This window comes from Suncus etruscus, chromosome 3 (assembly GCF_024139225.1).
Source record: "Suncus etruscus isolate mSunEtr1 chromosome 3, mSunEtr1.pri.cur, whole genome shotgun sequence".
Taxonomy (NCBI): Eukaryota; Metazoa; Chordata; class Mammalia; order Eulipotyphla; family Soricidae; genus Suncus; species Suncus etruscus.
This window is the reverse complement of record NC_064850.1, coordinates 65,829,079-65,847,952: the sequence shown is the minus strand read 5'-3', so window position 1 is coordinate 65,847,952 and position 18,874 is coordinate 65,829,079. Positions and strand designations below refer to the sequence as shown.

Here is an 18,874-nt window from a genome sequence, read left to right as displayed (position 1 = left end):
GGTCCCCCGTGCCTGCCAGGAGCTATTTCTGAGCAGACAGCCAGGAGTAACCCCTGAGCACCACTGGGTATGACCCAAAAACCAAAAAAAAAAAAAAAAAAAAAAAAAAAGATTTACATGAAATAGCTTACCAATGTAAAATTAGTAAAAATAAAAAGCATTAAGAAAAATTTAAGGACCCGGAGAGATAGCACAGCGGCGTTTGCCTTGCAAGCAGCCGATCCAGGACCAAAGGTGGTTGGTTCGAATCCCGGTGTCCCATATGGTCCCCCGTGCCTGCCAGGAGCTATTTCTGAGCAGACAGCCAGGAGTAACCCCTGAGCACCACTGGGTATGACCCAAAAACCAAAAAAAAAAAAAAAAAAAAAAAAAAAGATTTACATGAAATAGCTTACCAATGTAAAATTAGTAAAAATAAAAAGCATTAAGAAAAATTTAAGGACCCGGAGAGATAGCACAGCGGCGTTTGCCTTGCAAGCAGCCGATCCAGGACCAAAGGTGGTTGGTTCGAATCCCGGTGTCCCATATGGTCCCCCGTGCCTGCCAGGAGCTATTTCTGAGCAGACAGCCAGGAGTAGCCCCTGAGCACCGCCGGTGTGGCCAAAAAAAAAAAAAAAAAAAAAAAAAAGAAAAATTTAAGGAGATAATCTAAGTATATCTTAATTAGTATAAATGTGTGCTTTATCCAAAACAGAAATATTAGCTTTATGTTCAAAATATTACATTAGAGATATGGCTTCAGTGTTGTATTAATAAGTACAGGATCATAATAAAAATCTTATGGATGTAAAAATAAAAGCATTTGGTCAGTTATATACATTTGATACAAATAAAATGTTAATTCATTATTAGTAATGTCTAAAAATATCTTCTAAGGATAGAAGTAAACAAGTTTTTCTTACTTTAATAGAGGGCAACCATAAATACCAATATTGAATGTCGTACACAGTGTCAAGTGCTTGAGAGTTTGTCTTGCCTTTTAAAGAAGTTCTATGTTTTGTTTTGCTTTGCTTGGTTTTGGCTTTTTGGGCACACCTGGTAATATTTAGAGGTTACCCCTGGCTCTGCTCTCAGGAATTATTCTTGGTGGTGTTCAGAGGTTGTATGGGGTGCTAAGACTTACTTGAATCAAGGTTGGCCACATGCAGAGCAAGTGTCCTGCCCACTGCATTATCTGGCTAAAGAAGCTTCTTTGGTACTCTTACACTAAAACTAAAGAACTGGGTATTTTGGTTTTTTTTTGTTTTTGTTTGTTTGTTTGTTTTTGGGCCATACCCAGTGATGCTCAGGGTTACTCCTGGCTCTGCACTCAGAAATCACTCCTGCGGGGCCGAGGCGATAGCGTGGAGTGGTAAGGCATCTACCTTGCTGGTGCTAGCCTAGGATGAACAGTGGTTTGATCCCCCTGGTCCTTTATGGTCCCCCAAGCCAGGAGCAATTTCTGAGTTTATAGCCAGGAGTGACCCCTGAGCATCACTGGATGTGGTCCAAAAAACAAAACAAACAAAAAAAGAAAAGAAATTGCTCCTGGTTCAGGGGAGGACCATATGGGATGCCGGGGGATCAAACAATAGTCCATCCTGGGTCAGCCTTGTAAAAGGCAAATACCCTATCACTGTGCCACCGCTTCGGTCCTAAAGAACTGTTTTTAAGGCTATGAATTTATAAGTTGTTGCCTGTGCCTGAAGCTCTGTGTTGATTCTTCAACCTGAATGATAATCTAGCTGGATACAGTATTCTTGATGACATGTTCAGCTCATTGAATTTCTGTGCTATATACCTCCATTCTCTTCTGGTTCATGGAGTCTGATTTGCTATTTCTACTGTGAATCTCATGGGATATCCTTTATATGTCAGTTGCTTTATTGATCTTGATCCTTTCAATATTCTGTCTCTATCGTTGGATTTTGTCATTTGAACACAATGTGTCTTGGAGTTTTCTTTTTGAGTCTATTTTCACTAGGATCCCTCAGACTTTTTGGATCTCTGTACCTATATTTCTCAATTCTGTGAAGTTTTCATCTATAATTTTTAGCTATTTTTCTTCATCAAATTCATTTTCCATGAGGCTGAAGAGATAGCATGAAGGTAAGGCGTTCGCCTTTCATGCAGAAGGATGGTGGTTTGAATCCCAGCATCCCATATGGTCCCCCGAGTCTGCCAGGAGCAATTTCTAAGCATAGAGCCAGGCGTAACCCCTGAGCGCTGCCGGGTGTGACCCAAAAACAAACAAAAAAAGATTTTTTTTGTTTTCCTGTTCTGCAGGGATACTGCTGATTCTATTATTCCTCTTAAAATCACCTCATTCTGTGGTGTGCTGTTCATTTCTTTTCAGACTGTTATGAAATCACCCCACACGTCATATTTCCACCTTCAGGTGGATGGGTCTGAAGAAGCAGGGTAGTTACAAAGAATTAATAAACCAAGCCAGGAGCCAGAGAGATAGCATGAAGTAGTGTGCTTGCCTTGCATGCAGAAGGATGGTGGTTTGAATCCCGGCATCCCATATGGTTCCCTGAGCCTGCCAGGAGCAATTTCTGAGCATAGAGCAGGAGTAAACCCTGAGCGACGCCGGGTGTGATCCAAAAACCAAAAAATAAATAAATACAAAGAAAATAAATAAACCAAGCCAGTCAGAAAACAATTATGGAGTCATTTTTGCCTCTTGGTCTCTCCAAGCACACCAACCAAACTGCCTTTTTTTAATTCTCCCAGTACAAATTACACCAGGCAGGGGAGGGTAGTGTGAGCCTTTACATATTAATGGATAAGTTTAAAGGAAGAGGAATTTGGGGGAAAACCTTTGTTTTGGGTTGATAGCTGGGTATCATCTTACAATTTTACTCTTTCTGTTCAATACAAAACAAAATAAAATTGAGAAAAGCTACAAAAGTTTTGTTCTACTGTTCTTCACCAAAGGTGGGAACCCCAGATCAGAACTTATAAAAGTGGTTGTTATTTTGCATAGGCACAGTAAAAGTTGTCTGTAAAAGCGTCAAAGGTTAGATTGTATAGATTATTCTCAGAACAACCAGATTTTTCCATATTCTTGTCTTATACATATCACAGTTTTTTCATAGACTTCTCTTTTTTTGGGGGGTGGGTTTGGGCCACACCGGGTGTTGCTCAGGGGTTACTCCTGGCTGTCTGTTCAGAAATAGCTCCTGGCAGGCACGGGGGGGGGGGGGAGAGGGGGGGGACCATACGGGACACCGGGATTCGAACCAACCACCTTTGGCCTTGGATCGGCTGCTTGCAAGGCAAATGCTGCTGTGCTATCTCTCCAGGCCCAAACTTCTCTTAAATATAAACATTAGAATCTTTCTGCAGATATACCTAATCTGAAAATTCTTAAACATTCATATACTGAGCACTGTATATGAGTCTACATCATCTCAGTTCCTTTTTTTTTTTTATAAACTTACCTAAACAAAATCACAAGAACATTTCTGCAGATATATATACAGTTTTAAAATAAATTTGCTAAAACATTCTTATAATGAGCACTGTAATAAGAGTCTATAGTATCCAAGATCCTTTTCCATTAACTTCCTTGGACAAAGACGTTAGAACATTTTTGCTGACATAATTTGAGAATAAGTTGCTACTTAATATGCACAATTAAGCACCCAATTGGGAAATATTCCCAACTGGATAGCTGAGAACCATTAAAATCTAACAACATTAAGCATTTCCCCAGAACTGTGCAAACTAATACTAAACCACTAAAGTTGAATACATAATTATTTGTTTGCAGTGGAGCATAGGACAAAATGAGTAGCTTGGGTCCGGAGTGATAGCACAGCGGTGTTTGCCTTGCAAGCAGCCGATCCAGGACCTAAGGTGGTTGTTCGAATCCCGATGTCCCATATGGTCCCCCGTGCCTGCCAGGAGCTATTTCTGAGCAGACAACCAGGAGTAACCCCTGAGCACCGCTGGGTGTGACCCAAAAACCAAAAAAAAAAAAAAAAAAGAGTAGCTAGTAAGACCTATACAGGTTAAACACACAGTTTAACCAGCAATATAGTGACCAATGCAAATTGAATTGAGAGATTAACCTAGAAAAAGTTGCAGGAGATTCTAAAAGCAGCTTCTCCTCAGTTGGGCTTTGGCTGGGCTTGGATCCTCCATATTTTCCTCCATCTTCTTTTATACTAAGTGACTGCTGAGGTTGCTTGTGATAGATTGGCCTTTGGTAACTGAGCTGGAATCTGGGTGGAAGATCTGCTCATCTCCCAGCAGATCCTTCTCCAATGGGGCTCTCTCTTTGACTTATACACATCAATGACCTTGATAAGCTGTGTCTTGTCCTCACACAAAAGCACCTTTGGTAGAAGAAAAGTGGTGGGCATCAGCCTCTGGGACACTGATCAGAATCTTCATCCTTCTCCTCTTTACTGCCTGCTTCTGTCCTGCCTGAGGAGATCTCTGCTACCATGGGTTGTAGTGCAGCTGAGCAACCAGAGCAGAGCAATTAAGCCATTGAAACAGGGCCCAAGTGTGCAATATTCCGATGACGGGCACTGCACACTCACTCCAGCAAAAGGAGGCCATGATGGCAATTTTCCACCAGAGGGTCAAATACTTCACCATCCTGGGAGTCTTCTCAGGTCGTCAGGTCCCTGTTCGATTGACAGTTGTAAAATAATTTCTCACACTGTAAAATCACCCCACACATCATATTTCCAGCTTAAAGTAGATGTAGAAGTGGGGTAGCCACGAAGAATTAATAAACTAAGCCAGTCAGAGAAGAATCACCTTGTGGTCTCTGAGCACACCAACCAAACTGCCTTTTCTTTAGTCTCCCAGTAGAAATTCAACCAGCCAGGGAGTGTAGAATGAGATCCAGGTGGGATTTTGCATATCAAAGAGAGGTTTAAAAGAAGGAGGAATTTGAGAACACCTTTGTTTTGAGTTGATAGCTGGGTGTCATCTTACAATTAGTATAGCAGCCAAGATATTTACTTCATGTAACTGACCCAGGTTACATGCATTCCATATGGTTCCCTGAGTTCCCCAGGAGTAATTCCTGAGTTCAGAGTCAGGAATAACCCCTGAGCACTGACAGGTGTGGCCCCCAAAAACAAAAATTAAAAAAAAAACACAAGGGGCCGGAGAGATAGCATGGAGGTAATGTCTTTCATGCAGAAGGACTGTGGTTCAAATCCTGGCATCCCATATGGTCCCCTGTGCCTACCAGGGGCAATTTCTGAGCATAGAGCTAGGAGTAACCCCTGATCACTGCCGGGTGTGACCCAAAAATAAAAACAAAAACAAAAATAAAAGAACCCTTTATTTAAAATAGTGTAAAAAATATTAAGTACTTAGAAATCAACTTAACAGATATGAAAAAACTTAAACATTAGGAACTCTAATCACTATTGAAAGAAATAGATGTTGGGGCCAGCGAGGTGGCGCTAGAGGTAAGTTGTCTGCCTTGCAAGGGCTAGCCAAGGAAAGATCGCGACCGTGGGGTTCGATCCCCCGGCGTTCCATATGGTCCCCCCAAGCCAGGGGCAATTTCTGAGCGCTTAGCCAGGAGTAACCCCTGAGCATCAAATGGGTGCGGCCCGAAAAAAAAAAAAGGAAGAAATAGATGAAGAAAACAGGAAGCAAACAATTATTCCTTGTTTGTATATTGAATTTATATTGTCAAAATGACCATCCTACTGAAAGTATTACACAGATTCACTGTAGTCCCTTCAAATTACCAATGTCATTCTTTAAGGACTTAGACAAATGATACTAAGACTTGAAGAATTATCTCCAAAATATAGTCTCCAAAATAGTAAACAATCCTTAGAGAATAGAAGTTGTATAAATTAAATTATACTTTAAATGATACTCTAATTTAAATTATCCTATAAAGGGCCAGAATGATAACATAGTGGTAAGGCGATGGACCCCAGATCAAATCCCAGCATCCCATATGGTCACCCAAGCCTGCCAGGAGAAACTTTTTTTTTTTGTTTTTGTTTTTGGTTCACATCCTGCAGTACTCAGGGACTACTCCTGGCTCCACGCTCAGAAATTGATCCTGGCAGGCTAAGGTGACCATATGGGATGCCAGGATTCGAACCAATGACCTTCTGCATGAAAGGTGAATGTCCATGCTATCTCTCCTGCCTCTAGGAAAAACTTCTGAGCTCAGAGCCACAAGTAACTCCTGAGTGACACCAGGTGTGACCCAAAAACAAACAAACAAAAATTAAACTAATCAAAACAGTGGCATTGTAATAAAGGCTATCAGAGAATTTGAAAAGAATTAAAGCAACAGGAATAAACTTAGATATGAAGATAATAATGACAAAAGAGCCAAGTGTATAAAATGAGTCAAGGAAAACCTGTGCAACAAATGACATTGGAAAAACTGGATAATCAATTGCAAAAAATTAAAACTGAATCCTAATTTCTTATTATACATAAAAATTAATTCAGTGTGGTTTAAATATCTTGTGATTATACCAGATACATTGAAGAAAACATATGTGAAGTTTTTTTTGGGATATGGAATTTAGAGACATCTTCCACTGGCAAAAGAAAAGCAAAAATTAAAATTTAAAAATAAACTAAAGATTTTTACACATGGAAACATTAACTCAGGCTAAAATAAAAAGACAATTTACTGATGGGGAAAATATTTACATACCATTTATCATATAAAGAATCAATAACTAAGATATATAAAGCACTAGTAATGCTCAACAACAAAAAGCCAATAACTTCATCAAAAACTGGGGAGAAGATATGATGCAGATGGCTAGTAATCTTATGAAAAGGGATTCATCATCGTGTATAATTATGGAAATGCAAATCAAAACAACACTGAGAATGGTATATATTAGAAAGACTGGAAAAACAGAGTAAGCAGGCAGTGATGAAAAAGTAGCCCTCAGACACTCTTGGTGGGAATGTTGTCTACTTCAGCATCTATGGAAAACAGTATAGAAGTTTCTCAAAAAACGGTAAGGATAGACATGCCTCAGTAGTTCTACTTCTTGTTTTCTTTTTGGGTTTTGGGTCACACCCGGGCGCGCTCAGGAGTTACTTCTGGCTCTATGATCAGAAGTCGCTCCTGGCTCAGGGGACCAATGGGATACCAGGATTCGAACTGCTGTCCTTCTGCATGCAAGGCAAATGCTTTACCTCCATGCTAACTCTCCGGCCCAGTAGTTCTACTTCTTGACATTTAGTCCACAACACAGAAATAGCAATTTGAAAAGATATCAGCACACTTATATTTATTGAAATGATTAGTGCAATAACCAGGATTCCAGTGGAAACAACTCAAAGATATGATAACAAACGAACAAATAAAGAAATTGTGCTATGGGGCCGGAGAGATAGCATGGAGGTAAGGCATTTGCCTTGCATGCAGAAAGATGGTGGTTCGAATCTCGGCGTCCCATATGGTCCCCCGAGCCTGCCAGAAGCGATTTCTGAGCGTAGAGCCAGGAATAACCCCTGAGCGCAGCCGGCTGTGACCCAAAAACAAACAAAAAAAATTGTGTTATACTATGAAATGCTATGCAGCTATAGAAAATGAGAAGTCTTGGGCCGGAGAGATAGCATGAAGGTAGGGCGTTTGCCTTGTATGCAGAAGGACGGTGTTCAACTTCCGGCATTCCATATGGTCCCCCAACCCTGCCAGGAGTGATTTCTGAGAGTAGAGCCAGGAAACATCCCTGAGCACTGCTGAGTGTGACTCTCCCCTCCAAAAGGCGAAGTCTTACAGTTTCCTACAAATTGGTTGGAAATGGCAGGTATCAAGTTAAGTGAAATAAGTCAAAGAGACAAGTACAAATTCCTGATCTCATTCACCTATACTATATTGAGAAATAAAACAAGAAAATAGTATTGAATGATGACAACTCTTTGTTCTTAGATTACAAACAGATTATCAAGCAGTAGGAGGAAGAAAAATGTGGAGTAGAAGGGGAATAATGATAGGAGAGAATGGTAGAGAATCTTGGGCACTTTGGAGATGGTGCAGTAGCTTTGTACATCAAAGAGTTAGGCTGCAGAGAGAAACCTCCATGAGCCATTAAATAAGGAGTTTTAACATTTAAGACATAAGCAAATGTGCTAATCCTTCATGCTATTGTGGATAGTGCTGCAAGGAACGTATAGGAGCAAATGTCTTTTTTCTATTTTGTTTTTGTTTCTGGGTCACACCCGGCAGCGCTCAGGGGTTCTCCTGGCCCTACGCTCAGAAATCGCTCCTGGCAGGCTCAGGAGACCATATGAGAAACCGGGATTCAAACCACCGTCCTTCTGCATGCAAGGCAAACACCCTACCTCCATGCTATCTCTCTGGCCCCAGATTGATCCTTTCTTGCTTGTCTCCTTCCTTCCTTCCTTCCTTCCTTCCTTCCTTCCTTCCTTCCTTCCTTCCTTCCTTCCTTCCTTCCTTCCTTCCTTCCTTCCTTCCTTCCTTCCTTCCTTCCTTCCTTCCTTCCTTCCTTCTTCTTTCACACCTGGTGGCACTCAGGGTCTCCTTCCTTCCTTCCTTCCTTCCTTCCTTCCTTCCTTCCTTCCTTCCTTCCTTCCTTCCTTCCTTCCTTCCTTCCTTCCTTCCTTCCTTCCTTCCTTCCTTCCTTCCTTCCTTCCTTCCTTCCTTCCTTCCTTCCTTCCTTCTTCTTTCACACCTGGTGGCACTCAGGGTTTACTCCTGGCTCTGGGCTCAGAAATTCTCCGGGCAGTAAAATATGCCTTTTAACAAAATATGTTCAGTTTGTGGACACTGTTTTGGTGGTTTTAATACCTGTAAGAGAGATTGACATGCTTTGGAGCCTTTCCTGTCCCTCTGGTGTCCCTCTAGGATGCACCTGCAACCCCTCAGGCCCCCTCCCAATTATACAGGTTGACTGTAGGTGCTGTTCACATAAAACAATAAAAGTACAGAATATTCACTTTCCCCTAAAACACAATGTTAAAAATTTCAAAGTCTCTTGACATACTCCTACTTCCTTCCCCTCCCTTTAATTTATACCTGTTTGTTTTTATTTTTGTTTTTGTTTTTACCTTGTATGGGAGGACTGAAGAACTGGCACACCTTATGACTGAGTAAAATAGTCAGAATAGATGGTAGCAAGCCTCATTTTCTGTTAGGAACCTTTTAAGATAGTCATGACGATAGTCATGAACGCACTCAGTGTTTGAATTCTGCTTCAATTCACTTGCACTGTGTCTACATGACAACTAACATTTTGATAGGGAATAAATCCTATCTAGTGTCATGGGCAGTGTGCCCTCTCCCTTCGACGTCCTCCCCATGTGTCCTCTCCCTTCGATGTCCGCCCCAATTGCCCTTTTTAAGTTAGGGGAGAGGGTCCCATCACAGCAGCAGCAATTAATCCACCAATCGGACCAACTTCGTGGCACATGGACGAGCTGTGGCTTTGGCCATCCCAGGCTACTTGATTTCCTGTGGACATGGATGGCTTTAATTTTCACCTCTTTCCACCCCCCATGTGGGCTCCATGCCTGCTGAGAGTTGGTCTCAATACCCCGATGGCAGGTCACCAACCGATTACCTTGCTTGGCTGGGCAGACAGACAATGCAAATGCAGTGGGAGTGAGGGCTGAGAAACTGATTGCCATTTGGAAGTACTTGCCTTATGTAGATCCAGCCTTAAGATTTTTTTTTTGGGGGGCCACACCCGTTTGATGCTCGGGGGTTGCTCCTGGCTAAGTGCTCATAAATTGCCCCTGGTTTGGGGGGACCATATGGGACTCCGGGGAATCGAACCGCGGTCCTTCCTTGGCTAGCGCTTGCAAGGCAGACACCTTACCTCTAGTGCCACCTCGCCGCCCCACCCCTTTTTTTGTTGTTTTTGTTTTTGGGTCACTGCCGGCAGCACTCAGGGGTTACTTCTGGCTCCACTCTCAGAAATCGCTCCTGGCAGGCTCAGGGGAACATGTGGGATGCCGGGATTCGAACCAATGACCTTCTGCATGAAAGGCAAATGCCTTATCTCCATGCTATCTCTCTGGCCCCCAGCCTTAAGATTTTTCTGACATCCTAGTGATAGCAGATTCTGCACAAAGTGGATATCAGAGTTAATACTGTGAGGAAACAAAATAATGAGCATAGTTTTTACCAAAGATAACGAAATATCACATAATTCCTGCATATTACCATTGATTGGAGTGCATTCTTAGAAACTGAATGTAACAAAACAACAAAAGAAAGCAAAACCAGGACATTTTTGAAAATTGTATGCTCTCTAGTAACTTAGTATGACTTTTTATACAAGCACTGCTTTATAAGTTACATAAAATGTATAAAAATAGAAAAAAAATGCTCCTGGCAGGCTCAGGGACCATATGGGATACCGGGAATTAAACCCAGGTCCGTCCCAGTGGCTGCATGCAAGGCAAATGCCCTACTGCCGTGCTATAGCTCTGGCCCAGATATATTTTTCTTATGACTAGTGTTGATGAGTAATTTTTCATCTGTCATTTAGCCATTTGTAATTTTTTAGCTGAGGAAGTTTCTGTTTATCTCTTTCCATATTTTGATAAAGTTGGATTTTCTTTCTTGTGAAGTTCTAACAGTGCCTTATGTATCTTTGTTATTAAGCCCTCATCTGATGAGTGGTGCGCAAATAATTTCTCCCATTCTATGGGCTGTCTTTGTATTCTGGTTATCATTTCATTGAGGTACAGAAATTTATTAATTTAATGTACTCCTATTTGTTTATCTCCTTCCACCTGCTTGGTCACTGGTGCTTTATCCTTGAAGATATTTTAAGCTTCAATGTCATGGAGAGTTCTGCCTATGTTTTCTTTTATTTGCCTTATTGATTCAGATCTGATATCAAGGTCTTTAATCCATTTTGATTTTATTTTTGTGTGCATGGCATTCGTAAGAGTTTATTTTTTGCATTTAGCTGACTAGTTATCCCAATTCCACCATTGAAAAGGTGTTTTTTTTTTTTTTCTATTTTTTGCTCTTTTATCAAAGATTAACTGATCATATGCCTGAGGGTCTGTCCCAAGATAATTAACTCTATCCTATTGATCTAAAAGTCTGTTTTTATTCCAGTACCATGCTGCTTTAATGACTACTGCTTTATATACAGTTGGAAGTTGAGGGAAAGTAATGACTTCCATCTTCTTTTTCCCAAGGATTGCTTTAGCTGTTTGTGGAGGTTTATTATTCCATATGAATTTCAAGAGTATTTAATCTATTTTTTCTATCTATTTCTTTGAAAGTTGTCATGGGTATATTTATAGAGATTCCACTAAATCTTTACGGGGCTGGAGCAGTGGCGTAAACAGTAGGGCATTTGCCTTGCACGTGCTAACCTAGGACGAACCGTGGTTCAATCCCCTGACATTCCAGATTGTTCCCCAAGCCAGGAGCTATTTCTGAACACATAGCCAGGAGTAACCCCTGAGCATCACTGGGTGTGGCCCCCCCAAAAAAAACAGAATAAAAACCTTTACAATGTTTTGGGGAGTAATTCCATTTTGCTGATGTTAATTCTCCCAAGTCATGAGCAGGGGATGCGTTTACATTTCCTCATGCCCTCTTTTATTTTCTTTGAGTAGTAATTTGTAGCTTTCTTTGCATAGATCTTTTACTTCTTTAAAGCTAAGCTAATTCTGCGGTACTTGGTTTTATTAATTTATTTAATTATTATATCCATAATTAAATTATTAATAAATTAGTATTTATTAATTAAGTCTGGGAGTGCTCAGGCTTACTCCTGTCTCTGAGTTGAGGGATAACTCCTGAGAGGCTTGGAGGACTAAATGGGATGTCAGGAATTGAATCTGGGTTGACTGCATGCAAGGCAAGTGCCCTGCCTGTACTATCACTCTGCACTCCCTGCCCCATTAAAAGTTTTATTTTTACTTTTGTTTGCTTGGCCAGTAGCATCGAATCATTAAAGATTCCTCTAAATTCAGGCCAGAGAGATAGCATGGAGATAAGACATTTGCCTTGCATGCAGGAAGACAGTGGTTCGAATCCCGGCATCCCATATGGTTCCCCTGAGCCTGGCAGGAGCAATTTCTGAGCATAGAGCCAGGAGGAACCCCTGAGTGCTGCTGGTGTGACCCAAAAACCAAAAAAAAACAAAAACCAAAAAAACCAAAAACATACCTCTAAATTCAATTACATGAAGTGTTTTACCTTTATTTTCCTCAAAATAATTTATAGATTCAGATCTGATATTGAGATCTTTACTCTAATTTGAATTGACCTTTGTGCATGGTATGAAAAAGGGAACTAAGTTAATTTTTTGTTTTTGTTTGTTTGTTTATTTTTGGGCCACACCCTGTGGCTTTCAGGGGTTACTCCTGGCTCTGCACTTAGAAATCACTCCTGGCAGGCTCGGGGATCATATGGGATGTCGGGAAGTAAACCAAGGTCATCCTGGTGGCCAGTGCAAGGTAAATGCCCTACTGCTGTGCTATAGCTCTGTCCCCACTAAGTTAATTTTTTACACATAACTAGCCAGTTTTCCCAAAACCACTTGTTGAAGAGGCTTTTCTTGCTCTGCTTAATAATTTTTCTCTTTGTCAAAGGTTAACTCTCCATATACCTGAGGCACTATCTCTGCATTCTACTCATCTAAGAGTCTGTCTTATTCCAATACCACACTGTTTTATTGCTATAGCTTTATAGTGTAACTTGAAGTTAGGGAGAAAGACACTTTCTATTTTCTTTTCCCCTCAGGTTGCTTTGGCTATTCAGGAGGGATATTATTAGTCCATATACATTACAACAGTATTTGACTTATGTCTTTAAAAAATGTTATGAGTATTTTTATAGATGCTGCATTGAATCTTTATCATGCTTTTGACAATATTAATACTTCCAATCCATGAAAAAGGGATGTGTTTCCATTTTCTTTCTTTCGTTTTTTTTTTTTTTTAATTTATTCTTTTTGGGCCACACCCATTTGATGCTCAGGGGTTACTCCTGGCTAAGCGCTCAGAAATTGCCCCGGCTTGGGGGGGGGACCATATGGGACGCCGGGGGATCGAACTGCGGTCCTTCCTTGGCTAGCCCTTGCAAGGCAGACACCTTACCTCTAGCGCCACCTCGCCGGCACCATGTTTCTATTTTCTTTTTTGTTTTGTTTTGTTTTGTTTTTGGGTCACACCCGGCGGTGCTCAGGGGTTATTCCTGGCTGTCTGCTAAGAAATAGCTCCTGGCAGGCACGGGGGACCATATGGGACACCAGGATTCGAACCAACCACCTTAGGTCCTGGATCGGCTGCTTGCAAGGCAAACGCCACTGTGCTATCTCTCCGGGCCCATGTTTCCATTTTCTAATGATCTCTTCTTTCTTTATTTTTTTTTTAATTTAAGCACCATGATTACAAACATGATTATAATTGGGTTACAGTCACAAACAGAACATCCCCCTTCACCAGTGTAACATTCCCCACTCCCTAAGCCCCCCTCCCCCCTTCCCATTCCCTGCCTGTATTCGAGATAGGTATTCTACTACAGTTATTTGTTTTTAAGTTCAGTAAACTGTTTTTCTCTTCTTTAATTTTGTTGTTGTTTTGTTTTGTTTTGGGGCCACACCCAGTGACGCTCAGGGGTTACTTCTGACTATACACTCAGAAATTGCTCCTTGGGGGACCATATGGGACTCCATCTGTCCTAGGCTAGCTCGGGCAAGGCAGATGCCTTACCGCTTGCACCACCACTCTGGCCCCTCTTCTTTATTTATTTATTTTTTTTTGGTTTTTGGGCCACACCCGGTGACGCTCAGGGTTACTCCTGGCTATGCGCTCAAAAGTCGCTCCTGGCTTGGGGGACCATATGGGACACCGGGGGATCGAACCTCGGTCCGTCCAAGGCTAGCGCAGGCAAGGCAGGCACCTTACCTCTAGCGCCACCGCCCGGCCCCCTCTTCTTTATTTTTAATAATGAATTACATTTTTGTTGTTGTTGTTGTTGTTGGCTTTTTAGGGGGGTTTGCGTCACACCCAGCGGTGCTCAGTGGTTACTCCTGGCTCTGTGCTCAAAATTGCCCCTGGCAAACACAGGGAACCATATGGGATGCCGGGATTCGAATCACTGTGCAAGGCAAATGCCTTATCACTGTGCTATCAATTTGCCCCCCCCCCCCTTTTTGGTATAACTCTTCTATCACTTTTTGTTAAGCTGGTTCCTAGGTACTTTTATTTTTTTTTACCACACCTTCTTTAACATTTATCTGTTGCTGGAAATTTGGGTTGTTTCCATAGTTGGCTGTTGTACTTAGTGCTGCAATGAACATAGAAATGTATATATTTTTTAAAAAAATTGCTTGTTTTGGGCTAGAAAGATAGCATGGAGGTAAGGCATTTGCCTTACATGCAAAAGGACAGTGGTTCGAATCCCGGCATCCCATATGGTCCCCCAAGCCTGCCAGGATCAAGTTCTGAGTGTAGAGCCAGGAGTAACCCCTGAGAGCTGCTGGGTGTGACCCTCCCCAAAATTGCTTGTTATTTTGAGAGTAAAAACTAAGAAGTAGGATCACTGAGTTATATGAAAACTCTATTCTTTTTTTTTTTTTTTTGGTTTTTGGTTTTTGGGCCACACCCGGCGTTGCTCAGAGTTTACTCCTGGCTGTCTGCTCAGAAATAGCTCCTGGCAGGCACGGGGGACCATATGGGACACCGGGATTCGAACCAACCACCTTTGGTCCTGGATCTGCTGCTTGCAAGGCAAACACCGCTGTACTATCTCTCCGGGCCCGAAAACTCTATTCTTAGTTTTTTTTTTCTTTACTAACATTTGTAAGTTTTCTGTACAGGCTGAACCAGATTACATTCTCACCTATAGTAAATAAAGATTCCTTTTTCCCTGTATCCCTGCTAACCTAGTTCATAACTGTTAGCACTATTATAACTGTAAGACTCAACATATAATAACTACATTTAAAAAAAATAACAAAAAGAGTGACTTTACCAAGGGAGTAGGGGAGAGGATGGAAGGGAACTAGAGACACTTAGTAAAAGGCTGCAGACACTGGTGGTGGGTCTGGAGTTGGATTATTATATGCCGGAAACTATTATTAACAGGATTGTGAATAATAATGCCTTAAAAAAAGAATAAAATTAAAAATGAAGCATCAAAGCATGAACATCAGTGACTGGGAAGAAAATCTGGAGGCGGATAGGCAAGCATTCTTTGAACCTCTAAGAATTCACTGTCTGTGGTGAGAAGCTTTCATCACAGTGACTCAAACTTATTCAACAAGGGTCCTGGAAAACCACTCCAGAGTAAGTGGGGACTATCACAGCACAAAGGCAGCTCCAAGCCAGGCACCATGATTTGTCATGTTTTGAAGGGTAATTTCATGATGTGTCACTTCCTCAGTGTGCTGACAGTGAAGAGCACGGAGAGGGTGAAACATAGGGAGATATTTAGAACTCACAGGAAGTTATTTTTTCCAGATAATTGGCTTTTTATAGATGCCAAGAGTAATATGTTCTAAAAATGCATGTCTCAAGATCTTCTTCAGTGAGGAGAGTATATCTGATGTAACAGGGAAATTTTATACCAGAATCTGTCAGCTTTCCCTGCCAAATGTGATGCTCTATCTCTTTCCTCCAATGAATAATGTCTTTGAATACAGAGGAAAAAAAAACTGTGTTTGTTTTTATTGGGCCACACCTAGTTGTGATAGGGGCCCATTCCTATATGTTTTTGGGAGTGATCCTTGGCAGTTCTTGAAGGATCATATGGGGTATTGGAGATCAAACCCAGATTGTCTGTGTGCAAGCTGTACTACCTCTTTGGCACCATGATATTTTAAGTAATTTTACTAATTTTTGATCATTTTTAAATATATTTGAGACTAGAAATCAATAATTTTAGTTGGCTTAGCAAGTGGATCAGTCTTCTAGTGCCTAGTTTGCATACTAATAGGAAACGTAAGTACTGTATTACTTTTTTAAGGTGGCCTCCACATAGTGCTCAGAGAGCCCTGGAGTTCATTCCTGGAGATACAATCAAACCGACAGGGTAGTTCAAGCTCAAACTACCTTTATTGTATAACCTTTATACAAAGAACAACAAAACCCACATTCTTTTCTTTTTTTTCTTTTTCTTTTGGTTTTTCGGGCCACACCCGTTTGATGCTCAGGGATTACTCCTGGCTTAGCGCTCAGAAATTGCCCCTGGCTTGGGGGGACCATATGGGACGCCGGGGGATCGAACCCCGCGGTTGGGATCTTTCCTTGGCTAGCCCTTGCAAGGCAGACACCTTACCTCTAGCGCCACCTTGCCTGCCCCAAACCCACATTATTTCTAAATGTTTATTTGGGACTGAAGAGATAGCTCAAAGGGCTGGAGCACATCTCTGGCTTCACATTATCCTCAGAGCTACTCCTGGAGTGATTTCCTCCCCCACAAAGCATTGAGCCAAGGGTGGCCCCCAAGCATCAAATGTGGCCCAAAAGCCAAAAGCAAAAAGGAAATAAAATTAAAATTTTACTTGGTTTTGGGAAGGTCTTTAAAAAGAAGAGGGAAAGCAAACTATAGTGTCAGAAAAGATCTTTGGCTTAAGAAAAAGAAAGTTAGCATGATTATTTATTTTTAATTAATATCTTTTTTGTTTTGTTTTGTTTTTGGGTCACACTCGGTAGTGCTCAGGCGTTACTCCTGGCTCTATGCTCAGAAATTGCTCCTGGCAGGCATGGGGGACCATATGGGATACCAGGATTCGAACCACCTTTCTTCTGCATGCAAGACAAATGCTTTACCTCCATGCTATTTGTCTGGCCCCCTAATTAATATTTTAATTTAAACACCATGATTACAAACATGTTTGTAGTTGGGCTTTCAGTTATAAAAACAAACACCATCCTTCACCAATGCAAATGTCCCAACACCAATGCACCCATCTCTGTCTTCCCTACCTCCTGCCTGTATTCAAGACAGGCAGTCTATTTCTCTCACTCATTATTATTGTCATGATAGTTGTTAGTGTAGTTATTTCTCTAACTGCACTCACCATTCTTTGTGGTGAGCTTCATATTGTGGGCTGGTCCTTCCAGCCCTCATCTCTATTGTCTGTCTTTTATTACAATAATTGCTTTTATTTTTCTTAAATCCCATAGATGAATGAGACTATTTTGTGTCTATCTCTCTCCCTCTGACTCATTTCACAAAGCATAATAGTTTCCATGTCCATTCATGTATAGGAAAATTTCATGACTTCATTTTTTTTCTTAAGGCTTCATAGTATTTTATTGTGTAAATGTACCAGAGTTTCTTTAGCCACTCAACTATTGTGGGGCACCTGGGTTGTTTCCAGATTCTGACTATTGTAAATAATGCTACGATGAATACAAGTATGCAAAAGGCATTTTTGTATTGTGTTTTTGTGTTCCTAAGGTATGTCCCTAGGAGAGGCATAGCTGGATCATATGGGAGCTCAATTTCCAGTTTTTTGAGGAATCTCCATCTTGTTTTCTTTAAAAGCTGGACTACACAGCATTCCCACCAGCAGTGAATGAAAGTTCCTTTCTTCCCACATCCCTGCCTTCACTGATTGTTCTTATTCTTTGTGATGTGTACCAGTCTCGGTGGCATGAGATAGTTGTTTGATTTGCATCTCCCTTATGATTAGTGAGTGATGTGGATCATTTTTTCATATGTCTTTTGGTCATTTGTAGTTCTTCTTTGAGAAAGTGTCTGTTTATTTCTTCTCCCCATTTTTTGATGGGGTTAAGCATGATAGTTTATTACTTACTTGTTTGTTTCTAATATTTCATATCTACTTTCTCCTTATTAGATTTGCCTGAATATCTTCCTTCCTTCCATCCTTCCTTTCTACCCTTTTTCATCCCTCCTTCCCTTTTCTTCTTCCTTTCTTCCCATTCTTTCCTTTCTTCCTTCTTCCCTTTCTTTCTTTTTCTTTCTTCCCTTTCTTTCTTTCTTTCTTTCTTTCTTTCTTTCTTTCTTTCTTTCTTCTTTCTTTCTTTCTTTCTTTCTTTCTTTCTTTCTTTCTTCTTTCTTTCTTTCTTTCGTTCTTTCTTTCTTTCTTTCTTTATTTCTTTTTTCTTTCTTTATTTATTTCTTTGTTTATTTATTTCTTTCTTTCTTTCTTTCTTTCTTTCTTTCTTTCTTTCTTTCTTTCTCTTTCTTTCTTCCTTTCTCCCTTCCTTCCTTCCTTTCTCGCCTTTCTTTCTTTCTTTCTTTCTTTCTTTCTTTCTTTCTTTCTTTCTTTCTTTCTTTCTTTTTCTTTCTTTCTTTCTTTCTTTCTTTCTTTCTTTCTTTCTTTCTTTCTTTCTTTCTTTCTTTCTTTCTTTCTTTCTTTCTTTCTTTCTTTCTTTCTTTCTTTCTTTCTTTCTTTCTTTCTTTCTTTCTTTCTCCTTCCTTTCTTCTTTCCTTCTCTTTCTTCCTTCCTTCTTTCCTTTTCTTTCTTTTTCTTTTTATAAAACCTTTTATGTGCTCACTTTGGCAGCACATATACTAAAATTGTACTGATACAGAGAAGATTAGCATGGCCCCTGCGCAAGGATGACACACAAATTCGTGAAGCGTTCCATATTTAAAAAAAAAACTTTATTTATTAATTGATTGGTTGGTTTATGGGCCACACCCAGCAGCGCTCAGGGGACACTTCTGGTTTCTGCACTCAGAAATCACCTCTGGCAGGCCTGGGAATCATATGGGATGCCGGGAATCGAACCTGGTCCCTTCTGGGTCAGCCACCTTTACCCTACAGCTGTGCTATCTATCTGGCTCCTCTTTTCTTTTTTTTTTTATTCTTTTTGGTTTTTGGGTTACACCCAACAGTCCTCAAGGGAACCTCAGCAACTGCTCCTGGCAGGCTTGGGGGAGCATATGGGATGCCGGGATTCGAACTACCATCCTTTTGCATGCAAGACAAACGCCCTACCTCCA

At 40.9% G+C, this 18,874-nt stretch overlaps 1 non-coding gene across 1 annotated transcript; it reads left to right on the top strand.

The window, feature by feature from the left end:
* Positions 1-18,415: 18,415 nt before the first annotated feature.
* Positions 18,416-18,522, top strand: LOC126005724 (U6 spliceosomal RNA). The gene has a single exon (XR_007494762.1). It is a non-coding gene; the product is annotated as a U6 spliceosomal RNA (small nuclear RNA).
* The last annotated feature ends 352 nt before the right edge of the window (positions 18,523-18,874 follow it).